Consider the following 19,850-nt stretch of genomic DNA (forward strand, 5'->3'; position numbering starts at 1 on the left):
GATATTCCATTGTACATAAGGACCACAACTTCTTTATCCATTTTTCTCTTTCCAGGGATATTTAAGGTGTAACGAAGTGGAGGTTCTTGTCAACAGAGCAGCCCTAAACTTTGGGGTGCCTGTGTCTTGCTGATTTTTAGTTTTCCCAATTTATACGCCCATGAGTGGAAGTGCCCTGTGCTCTCTAAGCTGAGTTTTTTAGATGTTTCAGGACACACCGTACACTTCTCCAGAGTGGCTGTTGGCAATTTACATCCCTCCCATCAGCGTAGCCAGGCTCCCGTTTCTCCATGGCCTGTCCTGCATTTCTGGTTTTGACACTTTATTCAGCATGGCCCTTTTGACCGATGGGAAGCGAGACTTCTTTGTAGCGCTGATTTGCCTTTCCAGGTTGTTTGGTTGGCCAAAAAGGGCGTATGCGTTTTTTCCTGAATATATTCAGGAAAAAACGCATACGCCCTTTTTGGCCAAGGGCATCATTGTCGAGGTTTTGCCGCTTTTCCTGTGCTTTAAAGGCGATTCGAATCTCCCTCCTGAAATCTGTTTCCTGCAATTCTGCCTTGCTTTCCAATCCTCCTCGTTGCCTTCCCTCAATATATTTGTGGACGAGAGTTATCATTTATAAGTCTGCAGGTTTGTGAATTGCAGTGCCCCTGAGCTCCATTTTTCAACTCGCTTTCTTGGGAGCTGGCCGCAAAAGCGCAGGATTGCTTCAGGCCCTATTCTGGTCCCGGGCGGCAGGCTGAGCCTGTGGTTAATTCTTCTTCCTGATGGGAAAGTAGAGTGACCTGTGCCTGTCCCAACACCTAGAGCTAGTCTCTCATTGGTTCCCACTCTTCCCGTTCATCCTCAGGACAAATTGCAACCTGTACGGAACAGGAGGTTAAAGGTGCTGATTCTCCAAGGAGGGAGATTGCTACTAAAGCGGCTGGAATGGCGAACCCGAGCATAAGGAGATGAGAAATGAGGTGCGTTTTGGAAACCTTTCCCGATCACACGGTGTACCATCTTCTGGGTTTCTCATGCATGTTTTCGATGTAGGAAGATGCCCTTGAACCTGGAGATTTGGGACCCATGCGATGGGAACCACGCAGTATTACTTTAAAGGGTCTGCGTTTCCTCACCCAACCTCACCAAACCTCTCAGCCCCAAGAGTGTCCACCCTTATGTCTCCATCAGCTGTGGGTCTAGATATGGTCAATCCAGGTGGCATCACAGCCCCTGAACGAATTTTGTAAGAATTTCCCTCTCTTTCACTGTCTTTGTTTCACGGGTTTTTAAAAGTAATTGATTTTTATAATGGGGTTTAGCTGCTTTTCACTGCTGTGTTTCTGCCGCTTTACACCCACTTGACTCACTTACAGAGAGATATCAAAACATAGGTTTTACGATTCTTACTAGTCAGATATATTCTTGGGCAGTGGATAGTGGGTGTTGAGTCCAATTCACTGATCAAGGAGTAGGTCTTGTCTATTACATATTGGGTTTATGGAACGGTATCTGACCTAATTTGAAACCCTTGTTTTATGCATCACCCCACCTCACCTTTCCCGTTAAGCAGCCATAGTGTGTTTTCTAAACGTGGGACTCTGTTCTGTTTTGTAATTCAGTTCAAGGGTAGCGGTTTTTACATTCCCTCTATAAGTGATATCTTATGATAAGTGTCTTTTTCTGTGTGACTTATTTCACTTAGAATCGTCGTACCTAAATCCACTCATCATGCTGCTACTAGCCTTATGACGTTGATTTCATGGCTGAGTGATATTCCATTGTACATAAGGACCACAACTTCTTTATCCATTTTTCTCTTTCCTGGGATATTTAAGGTGTAACGAAGTGGAGGTTCTTGTCAACAGAGCAGCCCTAAACTTTGGGGTGCCTGTGTCTTGCTGATTTTTAGTTTTCCCAATTTATACGCCCATGAGTGGAAGTGCCCTGTGCTCTCTAAGCTGAGTTTTTTAGATGTTTCAGGACACACCGTACACTTCTCCAGAGTGGCTGTTGGCAATTTACATCCCTCCCATCAGCGTAGCCAGGCTCCCGTTTCTCCATGGCCTGTCCTGCATTTCTGGTTTTGACACTTTATTCAGCATGGCCCTTTTGACCGATGGGAAGCGAGACTTCTTTGTAGCGCTGATTTGCCTTTCCAGGTTGCTTGGTTGGCCAAAAAGGGCGTATGCGTTTTTTCCTGAATATATTCAGGAAAAAACGCATACGCCCTTTTTGGCCAAGGGCATCATTGTCGAGGTTTTGCCGCTTTTCCTGTGCTTTAAAGGCGATTCGAATCTCCCTCCTGAAATCTGTTTCCTGCAATTCTGCCTTGCTTTCCAATCCTCTTCGTTGCCTTCCCTCAATATATTTGTGGACGAGAGTTATCATTTATAAGTCTGCAGGTTTGTGAATTGCAGTGCCCCTGAGCTCCATTTTTCAACTCGCTTTCTTGGGAGCTGGCCGCAAAAGCGCAGGATTGCTTCAGGCCCTATTCTGGTCCCGGGCGGTAGGCTGAGCCTGTGGTTAATTCTTCTTCCTGATGGGGAAGTAGAGTGACCTGTGCCTGTCCCAACACCTAGAGCTAGTCTCTCATTGGTTCCCACTCTTCCCGTTCATCCTCAGGACAAATTGCAACCTGTACGGAACAGGAGGTTAAAGGTGCTGATTCTCCAAGGAGGGAGATTGCTACTAAAGCGGCTGGAATGGCGAACCCGAGCATAAGGAGATGAGAAATGAGGTGCGTTTTGGAAACCTTTCCCGATCACACGGTGTACCATCTTCTGGGTTTCTCATGCATGTTTTCGATGTAGGAAGATGCCCTTGAACCTGGAGATTTGGGACCCATGCGATGGGAACCACGCAGTATTACTTTAAAGGGTCTGCGTTTCCTCACCCAACCTCACCAAACCTCTCAGCCCCATGAGTGTCCACCCTTATGTCTCCATCAGCTGTGGGTCTAGATATGGTCAATCCAGGTGGCATCACAGCCCCTGAACGAATTTTGTAAGAATTTCCCTCTCTTTCACTGTCTTTGTTTCACGGTTTTTTAAAAGTAATTGATTTTTATAATGGGGTTTAGCTGCTTTTCACTGCTGTGTTTCTGCCGCTTTACACCCACTTGACTCACTTACAGAGAGATATCAAAACATAGGTTTTAAGATTCTTACTAGTCAGATATATTCTTGGGCGGTGAATAGGGGGTGTTGAGTCCAATTCACTGATCAAGGAGTAGGTCTTGTCTATTACATATTGGGTTTATGGAACGGTATCTGACCTAATTTGAAACCCTTGTTTTATGCATCACCCCACCTCACCTTTCCCCTTAAGCAGCCATAGTGTGTTTTCTAAACGTGGGACTCTGTTCTGTTTTGTAATTCAGTTCAAGGGTAGCGGTTTTTACATTCCCTCTATAAGTGATATCTTATGATAAGTGTCTTTTTCTGTGTGACTTATTTCACTTAGAATCGTCGTACCTAAATCCACTCATCATGCTGCTACTAGCCTTATGACGTTGATTTCATGGCTGAGTGATATTCCATTGTACATAAGGACCACAACTTCTTTATCCATTTTTCTCTTTCCAGGGATATTTAAGGTGTAACGAAGTGGAGGTTCTTGTCAACAGAGCAGCCCTAAACTTTGGGGTGCCTGTGTCTTGCTGATTTTTAGTTTTCCCAATTTATACGCCCATGAGTGGAAGTGCCCTGTGCTCTCTAAGCTGAGTTTTTTAGATGTTTCAGGACACACCGTACACTTCTCCAGAGTGGCTGTTGGCAATTTACATCCCTCCCATCAGCGTAGCCAGGCTCCCGTTTCTCCATGGCCTGTCCTGCATTTCTGGTTTTGACACTTTATTCAGCATGGCCCTTTTGACCGATGGGAAGCGAGACTTCTTTGTAGCGCGGATTTGCCTTTCCAGGTTGTTTGGTTGGCCAAAAAGGGCGTATGCGTTTTTTCCTGAATATATTCAGGAAAAAACGCATACGCCCTTTTTGGCCAAGGGCATCATTGTCGAGGTTTTGCCGCTTTTCCTGTGCTTTAAAGGCGATTCGAATCTCCCTCCTGAAATCTGTTTCCTGCAATTCTGCCTTGCTTTCCAATCCTCTTCGTTGCCTTCCCTCAATATATTTGTGGACGAGAGTTATCATTTATAAGTCTGCAGGTTTGTGAATTGCAGTGCCCCTGAGCTCCATTTTTCAACTCGCTTTCTTGGGAGCTGGCCGCAAAAGCGCAGGATTGCTTCAGGCCCTATTCTGGTCCCGGGCGGCAGGCTGAGCCTGTGGTTAATTCTTCTTCCTGATGGGAAAGTAGAGTGACCTGTGCCTGTCCCAACACCTAGAGCTAGTCTCTCATTGGTTCCCACTCTTCCCGTTCATCCTCAGGACAAATTGCAACCTGTACGGAACAGGAGGTTAAAGGTGCTGATTCTCCAAGGAGGGAGATTGCTACTAAAGCGGCTGGAATGGCGAACCCGAGCATAAGGAGATGAGAAATGAGGTGCGTTTTGGAAACCTTTCCCGATCACACGGTGTACCATCTTCTGGGTTTCTCATGCATGTTTTCGATGTAGGAAGATGCCCTTGAACCTGGAGATTTGGGACCCATGCGATGGGAACCACGCAGTATTACTTTAAAGGGTCTGCGTTTCCTCACCCAACCTCACCAAACCTCTCAGCCCCAAGAGTGTCCACCCTTATGTCTCCATCAGCTGTGGGTCTAGATATGGTCAATCCAGGTGGCATCACAGCGCCTGAACGAATTTTGTAAGAATTTCCCTCTCTTTCACTGTCTTTGTTTCACGGGTTTTTAAAAGTAATTGATTTTTATAATGGGGTTTAGCTGCTTTTCACTGCTGTGTTTCTGCCGCTTTACACCCTCTTGACTCACTTACAGAGAGATATCAAAACATAGGTTTTACGATTCTTACTAGTCAGATATATTCTTGGGCAGTGGATAGGGGGTGTTGAGTCCAATTCACTGATCAAGGAGTAGGTCTTGTCTATTACATATTGGGTTTATGGAACGGTATCTGACCTAATTTGAAACCCTTGTTTTATGCATCACCCCACCTCACCTTTCCCGTTAAGCAGCCATAGTGTGTTTTCTAAACGTGGGACTCTGTTCTGTTTTGTAATTCAGTTCAAGGGTAGCGGTTTTTACATTCCCTCTATAAGTGATATCTTATGATAAGTGTCTTTTTCTGTGTGACTTATTTCACTTAGAATCGTCGTACCTAAATCCACTCATCATGCTGCTACTAGCCTTATGACGTTGATTTCATGGCTGAGTGATATTCCATTGTACATAAGGACCACAACTTCTTTATCCATTTTTCTCTTTCCTGGGATATTTAAGGTGTAACGAAGTGGAGGTTCTTGTCAACAGAGCAGCCCTAAACTTTGGGGTGCCTGTGTCTTGCTGATTTTTAGTTTTCCCAATTTATACGCCCATGAGTGGAAGTGCCCTGTGCTCTCTAAGCTGAGTTTTTTAGATGTTTCAGGACACACCGTACACTTCTCCAGAGTGGCTGTTGGCAATTTACATCCCTCCCATCAGCGTAGCCAGGCTCCCGTTTCTCCATGGCCTGTCCTGCATTTCTGGTTTTGACACTTTATTCAGCATGGCCCTTTTGACCGATGGGAAGCGAGACTTCTTTGTAGCGCTGATTTGCCTTTCCAGGTTGCTTGGTTGGCCAAAAAGGGCGTATGCGTTTTTTCCTGAATATATTCAGGAAAAAACGCATACGCCCTTTTTGGCCAAGGGCATCATTGTCGAGGTTTTGCCGCTTTTCCTGTGCTTTAAAGGCGATTCGAATCTCCCTCCTGAAATCTGTTTCCTGCAATTCTGCCTTGTTTTCCAATCCTCTTCGTTGCCTTCCCTCAATATATTTGTGGACGAGAGTTATCATTTATAAGTCTGCAGGTTTGTGAATTGCAGTGCCCCTGAGCTCCATTTTTCAACTCGCTTTCTTGGGAGCTGGCCGCAAAAGCGCAGGATTGCTTCAGGCCCTATTCTGGTCCCGGGCGGCAGGCTGAGCCTGTGGTTAATTCTTCTTCCTGATGGGGAAGTAGAGTGACCTGTGCCTGTCCCAACACCTAGAGCTAGTCTCTCATTGGTTCCCACTCTTCCCGTTCATCCTCAGGACAAATTGCAACCTGTACGGAACAGGAGGTTAAAGGTGCTGATTCTCCAAGGAGGGAGATTGCTACTAAAGCGGCTGGAATGGCGAACCCGAGCATAAGGAGATGAGAAATGAGGTGCGTTTTGGAAACCTTTCCCGATCACACGGTGTACCATCTTCTGGGTTTCTCATGCATGTTTTCGATGTAGGAAGATGCCCTTGAACCTGGAGATTTGGGACCCATGCGAAGGGAACCACGCAGTATTACTTTAAAGGGTCTGCGTTTCCTCACCCAACCTCACCAAACCTCTCAGCCCCATGAGTGTCCACCCTTATGTCTCCATCAGCTGTGGGTCTAGATATGGTCAATCCAGGTGGCATCACAGCCCCTGAACGAATTTTGTAAGAATTTCCCTCTCTTTCACTGTCTTTGTTTCACGGGTTTTTAAAAGTAATTGATTTTTATAATGGGGTTTAGCTGCTTTTCACTGCTGTGTTTCTGCCGCTTTACACCCACTTGACTCACTTACAGAGAGATATCAAAACATAGGTTTTACGATTCTTACTAGTCAGATATATTCTTGGGCGGTGAATAGGGTGTGTTGAGTCCAATTCACTGATCAAGGAGTAGGTCTTGTCTATTACATATTGGGTTTATGGAACGGTATCTGACCTAATTTGAAACCCTTGTTTTATGCATCACCCCACCTCACCTTTCCCCTTAAGCAGCCATAGTGTGTTTTCTAAACGTGGGACTCTGTTCTGTTTTGTAATTCAGTTCAAGGGTAGCGGTTTTTACATTCCCTCTATAAGTGATATCTTATGATAAGTGTCTTTTTCTGTGTGACTTATTTCACTTAGAATCGTCGTACCTAAATCCACTCATCATGCTGCTACTAGCCTTATGACGTTGATTTCATGGCTGAGTGATATTCCATTGTACATAAGGACCACAACTTCTTTATCCATTTTTCTCTTTCCAGGGATATTTAAGGTGTAACGAAGTGGAGGTTCTTGTCAACAGAGCAGCCCTAAACTTTGGGGTGCCTGTGTCTTGCTGATTTTTAGTTTTCCCAATTTATACGCCCATGAGTGGAAGTGCCCTGTGCTCTCTAAGCTGAGTTTTTTAGATGTTTCAGGACACACCGTACACTTCTCCAGAGTGGCTGTTGGCAATTTACATCCCTCCCATCAGCGTAGCCAGGCTCCCGTTTCTCCATGGCCTGTACTGCATTTCTGGTTTTGACACTTTATTCAGCATGGCCCTTTTGACCGATGGGAAGCGAGACTTCTTTGTAGCGCTGATTTGCCTTTCCAGGTTGCTTGGTTGGCCAAAAAGGGCGTATGCGTTTTTTCCTGAATATATTCAGGAAAAAACGCATACGCCCTTTTTGGCCAACGGCATCATTGTCGAGGTTTTGCCGCTTTTCCTGTGCTTTAAAGGCGATTCGAATCTCCCTCCTGAAATCTGTTTCCTGCAATTCTGCCTTGCTTTCCAGTCCTCTTCGTTGCCTTCCCTCAATATATTTGTGGACGAGAGTTATCATTTATAAGTCTGCAGGTTTGTGAATTGCAGTGCCCCTGAGCTCCATTTTTCAACTCGCTTTCTTGGGAGCTGGCCGCAAAAGCGCAGGATTGCTTCAGGCCCTATTCTGGTCCCGGGCGGTAGGCTGAGCCTGTGGTTAATTCTTCTTCCTGATGGGGAAGTAGAGTGACCTGTGCCTGTCCCAACACCTAGAGCTAGTCTCTCATTGGTTCCCACTCTTCCCGTTCATCCTCAGGACAAATTGCAACCTGTACGGAACAGGAGGTTAAAGGTGCTGATTCTCCAAGGAGGGAAATTGCTACTAAAGCGGCTGGAATGGCGAACCCGAGCATAAGGAGATGAGAAATGAGGTGCGTTTTGGAAACCTTTCCCGATCACACGGTGTACCATCTTCTGGGTTTCTCATGCATGTTTTCGATGTAGGAAGATGCCCTTGAACCTGGAGATTTGGGACCCATGCGATGGGAACCACGCAGTATTACTTTAAAGGGTCTGCGTTTCCTCACCCAACCTCACCAAACCTCTCAGCCCCATGAGTGTCCACCCTTATGTCTCCATCAGCTGTGGGTCTAGATATGGTCAATCCAGGTGGCATCACAGCCCCTGAACGAATTTTGTAAGAATTTCCCTCTCTTTCACTGTCTTTGTTTCACGGTTTTTTAAAAGTAATTGATTTTTATAATGGGGTTTAGCTGCTTTTCACTGCTGTGTTTCTGCCGCTTTACACCCACTTGACTCACTTACAGAGAGATATCAAAACATAGGTTTTAAGATTCTTACTAGTCAGATATATTCTTGGGCGGTGAATAGGGGGTGTTGAGTCCAATTCACTGATCAAGGAGTAGGTCTTGTCTATTACATATTGGGTTTATGGAACGGTATCTGACCTAATTTGAAACCCTTGTTTTATGCATCACCCCACCTCACCTTTCCCCTTAAGCAGCCATAGTGTGTTTTCTAAACGTGGGACTCTGTTCTGTTTTGTAATTCAGTTCAAGGGTAGCGGTTTTTACATTCCCTCTATAAGTGATATCTTATGATAAGTGTCTTTTTCTGTGTGACTTATTTCACTTAGAATCGTCGTACCTAAATCCACTCATCATGCTGCTACTAGCCTTATGACGTTGATTTCATGGCTGAGTGATATTCCATTGTACATAAGGACCACAACTTCTTTATCCATTTTTCTCTTTCCAGGGATATTTAAGGTGTAACGAAGTGGAGGTTCTTGTCAACAGAGCAGCCCTAAACTTTGGGGTGCCTGTGTCTTGCTGATTTTTAGTTTTCCCAATTTATACGCCCATGAGTGGAAGTGCCCTGTGCTCTCTAAGCTGAGTTTTTTAGATGTTTCAGGACACACCGTACACTTCTCCAGAGTGGCTGTTGGCAATTTACATCCCTCCCATCAGCGTAGCCAGGCTCCCGTTTCTCCATGGCCTGTCCTGCATTTCTGGTTTTGACACTTTATTCAGCATGGCCCTTTTGACCGATGGGAAGCGAGACTTCTTTGTAGCGCTGATTTGCCTTTCCAGGTTGTTTGGTTGGCCAAAAAGGGCGTATGCGTTTTTTCCTGAATATATTCAGGAAAAAACGCATACGCCCTTTTTGGCCAAGGGCATCATTGTCGAGGTTTTGCCGCTTTTCCTGTGCTTTAAAGGCGATTCGAATCTCCCTCCTGAAATCTGTTTCCTGCAATTCTGCCTTGCTTTCCAATCCTCCTCGTTGCCTTCCCTCAATATATTTGTGGACGAGAGTTATCATTTATAAGTCTGCAGGTTTGTGAATTGCAGTGCCCCTGAGCTCCATTTTTCAACTCGCTTTCTTGGGAGCTGGCCGCAAAAGCGCAGGATTGCTTCAGGCCCTATTCTGGTCCCGGGCGGCAGGCTGAGCCTGTGGTTAATTCTTCTTCCTGATGGGAAAGTAGAGTGACCTGTGCCTGTCCCAACACCTAGAGCTAGTCTCTCATTGGTTCCCACTCTTCCCGTTCATCCTCAGGACAAATTGCAACCTGTACGGAACAGGAGGTTAAAGGTGCTGATTCTCCAAGGAGGGAGATTGCTACTAAAGCGGCTGGAATGGCGAACCCGAGCATAAGGAGATGAGAAATGAGGTGCGTTTTGGAAACCTTTCCCGATCACACGGTGTACCATCTTCTGGGTTTCTCATGCATGTTTTCGATGTAGGAAGATGCCCTTGAACCTGGAGATTTGGGACCCATGCGATGGGAACCACGCAGTATTACTTTAAAGGGTCTGCGTTTCCTCACCCAACCTCACCAAACCTCTCAGCCCCAAGAGTGTCCACCCTTATGTCTCCATCAGCTGTGGGTCTAGATATGGTCAATCCAGGTGGCATCACAGCGCCTGAACGAATTTTGTAAGAATTTCCCTCTCTTTCACTGTCTTTGTTTCACGGGTTTTTAAAAGTAATTGATTTTTATAATGGGGTTTAGCTGCTTTTCACTGCTGTGTTTCTGCCGCTTTACACCCTCTTGACTCACTTACAGAGAGATATCAAAACATAGGTTTTACGATTCTTACTAGTCAGATATATTCTTGGGCAGTGGATAGGGGGTGTTGAGTCCAATTCACTGATCAAGGAGTAGGTCTTGTCTATTACATATTGGGTTTATGGAACGGTATCTGACCTAATTTGAAACCCTTGTTTTATGCATCACCCCACCTCACCTTTCCCGTTAAGCAGCCATAGTGTGTTTTCTAAACGTGGGACTCTGTTCTGTTTTGTAATTCAGTTCAAGGGTAGCGGTTTTTACATTCCCTCTATAAGTGATATCTTATGATAAGTGTCTTTTTCTGTGTGACTTATTTCACTTAGAATCGTCGTACCTAAATCCACTCATCATGCTGCTACTAGCCTTATGACGTTGATTTCATGGCTGAGTGATATTCCATTGTACATAAGGACCACAACTTCTTTATCCATTTTTCTCTTTCCTGGGATATTTAAGGTGTAACGAAGTGGAGGTTCTTGTCAACAGAGCAGCCCTAAACTTTGGGGTGCCTGTGTCTTGCTGATTTTTAGTTTTCCCAATTTATACGCCCATGAGTGGAAGTGCCCTGTGCTCTCTAAGCTGAGTTTTTTAGATGTTTCAGGACACACCGTACACTTCTCCAGAGTGGCTGTTGGCAATTTACATCCCTCCCATCAGCGTAGCCAGGCTCCCGTTTCTCCATGGCCTGTCCTGCATTTCTGGTTTTGACACTTTATTCAGCATGGCCCTTTTGACCGATGGGAAGCGAGACTTCTTTGTAGCGCTGATTTGCCTTTCCAGGTTGCTTGGTTGGCCAAAAAGGGCGTATGCGTTTTTTCCTGAATATATTCAGGAAAAAACGCATACGCCCTTTTTGGCCAAGGGCATCATTGTCGAGGTTTTGCCGCTTTTCCTGTGCTTTAAAGGCGATTCGAATCTCCCTCCTGAAATCTGTTTCCTGCAATTCTGCCTTGCTTTCCAATCCTCTTCGTTGCCTTCCCTCAATATATTTGTGGACGAGAGTTATCATTTATAAGTCTGCAGGTTTGTGAATTGCAGTGCCCCTGAGCTCCATTTTTCAACTCGCTTTCTTGGGAGCTGGCCGCAAAAGCGCAGGATTGCTTCAGGCCCTATTCTGGTCCCGGGCGGCAGGCTGAGCCTGTGGTTAATTCTTCTTCCTGATGGGGAAGTAGAGTGACCTGTGCCTGTCCCAACACCTAGAGCTAGTCTCTCATTGGTTCCCACTCTTCCCGTTCATCCTCAGGACAAATTGCAACCTGTACGGAACAGGAGGTTAAAGGTGCTGATTCTCCAAGGAGGGAGATTGCTACTAAAGCGGCTGGAATGGCGAACCCGAGCATAAGGAGATGAGAAATGAGGTGCGTTTTGGAAACCTTTCCCGATCACACGGTGTACCATCTTCTGGGTTTCTCATGCATGTTTTCGATGTAGGAAGATGCCCTTGAACCTGGAGATTTGGGACCCATGCGATGGGAACCACGCAGTATTACTTTAAAGGGTCTGCGTTTCCTCACCCAACCTCACCAAACCTCTCAGCCCCATGAGTGTCCACCCTTATGTCTCCATCAGCTGTGGGTCTAGATATGGTCAATCCAGGTGGCATCACAGCCCCTGAACGAATTTTGTAAGAATTTCCCTCTCTTTCACTGTCTTTGTTTCACGGGTTTTTAAAAGTAATTGATTTTTATAATGGGGTTTAGCTGCTTTTCACTGCTGTGTTTCTGCCGCTTTACACCCACTTGACTCACTTACAGAGAGATATCAAAACATAGGTTTTAAGATTCTTACTAGTCAGATATATTCTTGGGCGGTGAATAGGGGGTGTTGAGTCCAATTCACTGATCAAGGAGTAGGTCTTGTCTATTACATATTGGGTTTATGGAACGGTATCTGACCTAATTTGAAACCCTTGTTTTATGCATCACCCCACCTCACCTTTCCCCTTAAGCAGCCATAGTGTGTTTTCTAAACGTGGGACTCTGTTCTGTTTTGTAATTCAGTTCAAGGGTAGCGGTTTTTACATTCCCTCTATAAGTGATATCTTATGATAAGTGTCTTTTTCTGTGTGACTTATTTCACTTAGAATCGTCGTACCTAAATCCACTCATCATGCTGCTACTAGCCTTATGACGTTGATTTCATGGCTGAGTGATATTCCATTGTACATAAGGACCACAACTTCTTTATCCATTTTTCTCTTTCCAGGGATATTTAAGGTGTAACGAAGTGGAGGTTCTTGTCAACAGAGCAGCCCTAAACTTTGGGGTGCCTGTGTCTTGCTGATTTTTAGTTTTCCCAATTTATACGCCCATGAGTGGAAGTGCCCTGTGCTCTCTAAGCTGAGTTTTTTAGATGTTTCAGGACACACCGTACACTTCTGCAGAGTGGCTGTTGGCAATTTACATCCCTCCCATCAGCGTAGCCAGGCTCCCGTTTCTCCATGGCCTGTCCTGCATTTCTGGTTTTGACACTTTATTCAGCATGGCCCTTTTGACCGATGGGAAGCGAGACTTCTTTGTAGCGCTGATTTGCCTTTCCAGGTTGCTTGGTTGGCCAAAAAGGGCGTATGCGTTTTTTCCTGAATATATTCAGGAAAAAACGCATACGCCCTTTTTGGCCAAGGGCATCATTGTCGAGGTTTTGCCGCTTTTCCTGTGCTTTAAAGGCGATTCGAATCTCCCTCCTGAAATCTGTTTCCTGCAATTCTGCCTTGCTTTCCAATCCTCTTCGTTGCCTTCCCTCAATATATTTGTGGACGAGAGTTATCATTTATAAGTCTGCAGGTTTGTGAATTGCAGTGCCCCTGAGCTCCATTTTTCAACTCGCTTTCTTGGGAGCTGGCCGCAAAAGCGCAGGATTGCTTCAGGCCCTATTCTGGTCCCGGGCGGCAGGCTGAGCCTGTGGTTAATTCTTCTTCCTGATGGGAAAGTAGAGTGACCTGTGCCTGTCCCAACACCTAGAGCTAGTCTCTCATTGGTTCCCACTCTTCCCGTTCATCCTCAGGACAAATTGCAACCTGTACGGAACAGGAGGTTAAAGGTGCTGATTCTCCAAGGAGGGAGATTGCTACTAAAGCGGCTGGAATGGCGAACCCGAGCATAAGGAGATGAGAAATGATGTGCGTTTTGGAAACCTTTCCCGATCACACGGTGTACCATCTTCTGGGTTTCTCATGCATGTTTTCGATGTAGGAAGATGCCCTTGAACCTGGAGATTTGGGACCCATGGGATGGGAACCACGCAGTATTACTTTAAAGGGTCTGCGTTTCCTCACCCAACCTCACCAAACCTCTCAGCCCCAAGAGTGTCCACCCTTATGTCTCCATCTTCTGTGGGTCTAGATATGGTCAATCCAGGTGGCATCACCGCCCCTGAACGAATTTTGTAAGAATTTCCCTCTCTTTCACTGTCTTTGTTTCACGGGTTTTTAAAAGTAATTGATTTTTATAATGGGGTTTAGCTGCTTTTCACTGCTGTGTTTCTGCCGCTTTACACCCACTTGACTCACTTACAGAGAGATATCAAAACATAGGTTTTACGATTCTTACTAGTCAGATATATTCTTGGGTGGTGAATAGGGGGTGTTGAGTCCAATTCACTGATCAAGGAGTAGGTCTTGCCTATTACATATTGGGTTTATGGAACGGTATCTGACCTAATTTGAAACCCTTGTTTTATGCATCACCCCACCTCACCTTTCCCGTTAAGCAGCCATAGTGTGTTTTCTAAACGTGGGACTCTGTTCTGTTTTGTAATTCAGTTCAAGGGTAGCGGTTTATACATTCCCTCTATAAGTGATATCTTATGATAAGTGTCTTTTTCTGTGTGACTTATTTCACTTAGAATCGTCGTACCTAAATCCACTCATCATGCTGCTACTAGCCTTATGACGTTGATTTCATGGCTGAGTGATATTCCATTGTATATAAGGACCACAACTTCTTTATCCATTTTTCTCTTTCCTGGGATATTTAAGGTGTAGCGAAGTGGAGGTTCTTGTCAACAGAGCAGCCCTAAACTTTGGGGTGCCTGTGTCTTGCTGATTTTTAGTTTTCCCAATTTATACGCCCATGAGTGGAAGTGCCCTGTGCTCTCTAAGCTGAGTTTTTTAGATGTTTCAGGACACACCGTACACTTCTCCAGAGTGGCTGTTGGCAATTTACATCCCTCCCATCAGCGTAGCCAGGCTCCCGTTTCTCCATGGCCTGTCCTGCATTACTGGTTTTGACACTTTATTCAGCATGGCCCTTTTGACCGATGGGAAGCGAGACTTCTTTGTAGCGCTGATTTGCCTTTCCAGGTTGCTTGGTTGGCCAAAAAGGGCGTATGCGTTTTTTCCTGAATATATTCAGGAAAAAACGCATACGCCCTTTTTGGCCAAGGGCATCATTGTCGAGGTTTTGCCGCTTTTCCTGTGCTTTAAAGGCGATTCGAATCTCCCTCCTGAAATCTGTTTCCTGCAATTCTGCCTTGCTTTCCAATCCTCTTCGTTGCCTTCCCTCAATATATTTGTGGACGAGAGTTATCATTTATAAGTCTGCAGGTTTGTGAATTGCAGTGCCCCTAAGCTCCATTTTTCAACTCGCTTTCTTGGGAGCTGGCCGCAAAAGCGCAGGATTGCTTCAGGCCCTATTCTGGTCCCGGGCGGCAGGCTGAGCCTGTGGTTAATTCTTCTTCCTGATGGGAAAGTAGAGTGACCTGTGCCTGTCCCAACACCTAGAGCTAGTCTCTCATTGGTTCCCACTCTTCCCGTTCATCCTCAGGACAAATTGCAACCTGTACGGAACAGGAGGTTAAAGGTGCTGATTCTCCAAGGAGGGAGATTGCTACTAAAGCGGCTGGAATGGCGAACCCGAGCATAAGGAGATGAGAAATGAGGTGCGTTTTGGAAACCTTTCCCGATCACACGGTGTACCATCTTCTGGGTTTCTCATGCATGTTTTCGATGTAGGAAGATGCCCTTGAACCTGGAGATTTGGGACCCATGGGATGGGAACCACGCAGTATTACTTTAAAGGGTCTGCGTTTCCTCACCCAACCTCACCAAACCTCTCAGCCCCAAGAGTGTCCACCCTTATGTCTCCATCAGCTGTGGGTCTAGATATCGTCAATCCAGGTGGCATCACAGCCCCTGAACGAATTTTGTAAGAATTTCCCTCTCTTTCACTGTCTTTGTTTCACGGGTTTTTAAAAGTAATTGATTTTTATAATGGGGTTTAGCTGCTTTTCACTGCTGTGTTTCTGCCGCTTTACACCCACTTGACTCACTTACAGAGAGATATCAAAACATAGGTTTTACGATTCTTACTAGTCAGATATATTCTTGGGCGGTGAATAGGGGGTGTTGAGTCCAATTCACTGATCAAGGAGTATGTCTTGTCTAGTACATATTGGGTTTATGGAACGGTATCTGACCTAATTTGAAACCCTTGTTTTATGCATCACCCCACCTCACCTTTCCCGTTAAGCAGCCATAGTGTGTTTTCTAAACGTGGGACTCTGTTCTGTTTTGTAATTCAGTTCAAGGGTAGCGGTTTTTACATTCCCTCTATAAGTGATATCTTATGATAAGTGTCTTTTTCTGTGTGACTTATTTCACTTAGAATCGTCGTACCTAAATCCACTCATCATGCTGCTACTAGCCTTATGACGTTGATTTCATGGCTGAGTGATATTCCATTGTACATAAGGACCACAAGTTCTTTATCCATTTTTCTCTTTCCTGTGATATTTAAGGTGTAACGAAGTGGAGGTTCTTGTCAACAGAGCAGCCGTAAACTTTGGGGTGCCTGTGTCTTGCTGATTTTTAGTTTTCCCAATTTATACGCCCATGAGTGGAAGTGCCCTGTGCTCTCTAAGCTGAGTTTTTTAGATGTTTCAGGACACACCGTACACTTCTCCAGAGTGGCTGTTGGCAATTTACATCCCTCCCATCAGCGTAGCCAGGCTCCCGTTTCTCCATGGCCTGTCCTGCATTTCTGGTTTTGACACTTTATTCAGCATGGCCCTTTTGACCGATGGGAAGCGAGACTTCTTTGTAGCGCTGATTTGCCTTTCCAGGTTGCTTGGTTGGCCAAAAAGGGCGTATGCGTTTTTTCCTGAATATATTCAGGAAAAAACGCATACGCCCTTTTTGGCCAAGGGCATCATTGTCTAGGTTTTGCCGCTTTTCCTGTGCTTTAAAGGCGATTCGAATCTCCCTCCTGAAATCTGTTTCCTGCAATTCTGCCTTGCTTTCCAATCCTCTTCGTTGCCTTCCCTCAATATATTTGTGGACGAGAGTTATCATTTATAAGTCTGCAGGTTTGTGAATTGCAGTGCCCCTGAGCTCCATTTTTCAACTCGCTTTCTTGGGAGCTGGCCGTAAAAGCGCAGGATTGCTTCAGGCCCTATTCTGGTCCCGGGCGGCAGGCTGAGCCTGTGGTTAATTCTTCTTCCTGATGGGGAAGTAGAGTGACCTGTGCCTGTCCCAACACCTAGAGCTAGTCTCTCATTGGTTCCCACTCTTCCCGTTCATCCTCAGGACAAATTGCAACCTGTACGGAACAGGAGGTTAAAGGTGCTGATTCTCTAAGGAGGGAGATTGCTACTAAAGCGGCTGGAATGGCGAACCCGAGCATAAGGAGATGAGAAATGAGGTGCGTTTTGGAAACCTTTCCCGATCACACAGTGTACCATCTTCTGGGTTTCTCATGCATGATTTCGATGTAGGAAGATGCCCTTGAACCTGGAGATTTGGGACCCATGGGATGGGAACCACGCAGTATTAATTTAAAGGGTCTGCGTTTCCTCACCCAACCTCACCAAACCTCTCAGCCCCAAGAGTATCCACCCTTATGTCTCCATCAGCTGTGGGTCTAGATATGGTCAATCCAGGTGGCATCACAGCCCCTGAACGAATTTTAAGAATTTCCCTCTCTTTCACTGTCTTTGTTTCACGGGTTTTTAAAAGTAATTGATTTTTATAATGGGGTTTAGCTGCTTTTCACTGCTGTGTTTCTGCCGCTTTACACCCACTTGACTCACTTACAGAGAGATATCAAAACATAGGTTTTACGATTCTTACTAGTCAGATATATTCTTGGGCGGTGAATAGGGGGTGTTGAGTCCAATTCACTGATCAAGTAGTAGGTCTTGTCTATTACATATTGGGTTTATGGAACGGTATCTGACCTAATTTGAAACCCTTGTTTTATGCATCACCCCACCTCACCTTTCCCGTTAAGCAGCCATAGTGTGTTTTCTAAACGTGGGACTCTGTTCTGTTTTGTAATTCAGTTCAAGGGTAGCGGTTTATACATTCCCTCTATAAGTGATATCTTATGATAAGTGTCTTTTTCTGTGTGACTTATTTCACTTAGAATCGTCGTACCTAAATCCACTCATCATGCTGCTACTAGCCTTATGACGTTGATTTCATGGCTGAGTGATATTCCATTGTATATAAGGACCACAACTTCTTTATCCATTTTTCTCTTTCCTGGGATATTTAAGGTGTAACGAAGTGGAGGTTCTTGTCAACAGAGCAGCCGTAAACTTTGGGGTGCCTGTGTCTTGCTGATTTTTAGTTTTCCCAATTTATACGCCCATGAGTGGAAGTGCCCTGTGCTCTCTAAGCTGAGTTTTTTAGATGTTTCAGGACACACCGTACACTTCTCCAGAGTGGCTGTTGGCAATTTACATCCCTCCCATCAGCGTAGCCAGGCTCCCGTTTCTCCATGGCCTGTCCTGCATTTCTGGTTTTGACACTTTATTCAGCATGGCCCTTTTGACCGATGGGAAGCGAGACTTCTTTGTAGCGCTGATTTGCCTTTCCAGGTTGTTTGGTTGGCCAAAAAGGGCGTATGCGTTTTTTCCTGAATATATTCAGGAAAAAACGCATACGCCCTTTTTGGCCAAGGGCATCATTGTCGAGGTTTTGCCGCTTTTCCTGTGCTTTAAAGGCGATTCGAATCTCCCTCCTGAAATCTGTTTCCTGCAATTCTGCCTTGCTTTCCAATCCTCTTCGTTGCCTTCCCTCAATATATTTGTGGACGAGAGTTATCATTTATAAGTCTGCAGGTTTGTGAATTGCAGTGCCCCTGAGCTCCATTTTTCAACTCGCTTTCTTGGGAGCTGGCCGCAAAAGCGCAGGATTGCTTCAGGCCCTATTCTGGTCCCGGGCGGCAGGCTGAGCCTGTGGTTAATTCTTCTTCCTGATGGGAAAGTAGAGTGACCTGTGCCTGTCCCAACACCTAGAGCTAGTCTCTCATTGGTTCCCACTCTTCCCGTTCATCCTCAGGACAAATTGCAACCTGTACGGAACAGGAGGTTAAAGGTGCTGATTCTCCAAGGAGGGAGATTGCTACTAAAGCGGCTGGAATGGCGAACCCGAGCATAAGGAGATGAGAAATGAGGTGCGTTTTGGAAACCTTTCCCGATCACACGGTGTACCATCTTCTGGGTTTCTCATGCATGTTTTCGATGTAGGAAGATGCCCTTGAACCTGGAGATTTGGGACCCATGCGATGGGAACCACGCAGTATTACTTTAAAGGGTCTGCGTTTCCTCACCCAACCTCACCAAACCTCTCAGCCCCAAGAGTGTCCACCCTTATGTCTCCATCAGCTGTGGGTCTAGATATGGTCAATCCAGGTGGCATCACAGCGCCTGAACGAATTTTGTAAGAATTTCCCTCTCTTTCACTGTCTTTGTTTCACGGGTTTTTAAAAGTAATTGATTTTTATAATGGGGTTTAGCTGCTTTTCACTGCTGTGTTTCTGCCGCTTTACACCCTCTTGACTCACTTACAGAGAGATATCAAAACATAGGTTTTACGATTCTTACTAGTCAGATATATTCTTGGGCAGTGGATAGGGGGTGTTGAGTCCAATTCACTGATCAAGGAGTAGGTCTTGTCTATTACATATTGGGTTTATGGAACGGTATCTGACCTAATTTGAAACCCTTGTTTTATGCATCACCCCACCTCACCTTTCCCGTTAAGCAGCCATAGTGTGTTTTCTAAACGTGGGACTCTGTTCTGTTTTGTAATTCAGTTCAAGGGTAGCGGTTTTTACATTCCCTCTATAAGTGATATCTTATGATAAGTGTCTTTTTCTGTGTGACTTATTTCACTTAGAATCGTCGTACCTAAATCCACTCATCATGCTGCTACTAGCCTTATGACGTTGATTTCATGGCTGAGTGATATTCCATTGTACATAAGGACCACAACTTCTTTATCCATTTTTCTCTTTCCTGGGATATTTAAGGTGTAACGAAGTGGAGGTTCTTGTCAACAGAGCAGCCCTAAACTTTGGGGTGCCTGTGTCTTGCTGATTTTTAGTTTTCCCAATTTATACGCCCATGAGTGGAAGTGCCCTGTGCTCTCTAAGCTGAGTTTTTTAGATGTTTCAGGACACACCGTACACTTCTCCAGAGTGGCTGTTGGCAATTTACATCCCTCCCATCAGCGTAGCCAGGCTCCCGTTTCTCCATGGCCTGTCCTGCATTTCTGGTTTTGACACTTTATTCAGCATGGCCCTTTTGACCGATGGGAAGCGAGACTTCTTTGTAGCGCTGATTTGCCTTTCCAGGTTGCTTGGTTGGCCAAAAAGGGCGTATGCGTTTTTTCCTGAATATATTCAGGAAAAAACGCATACGCCCTTTTTGGCCAAGGGCATCATTGTCGAGGTTTT

This window comes from Balaenoptera physalus (genome assembly GCF_965194825.1).
Source record: "Balaenoptera physalus genome assembly, chromosome: 9".
Lineage (NCBI taxonomy): Eukaryota > Metazoa > Chordata > Mammalia > Artiodactyla > Balaenopteridae > Balaenoptera > Balaenoptera physalus.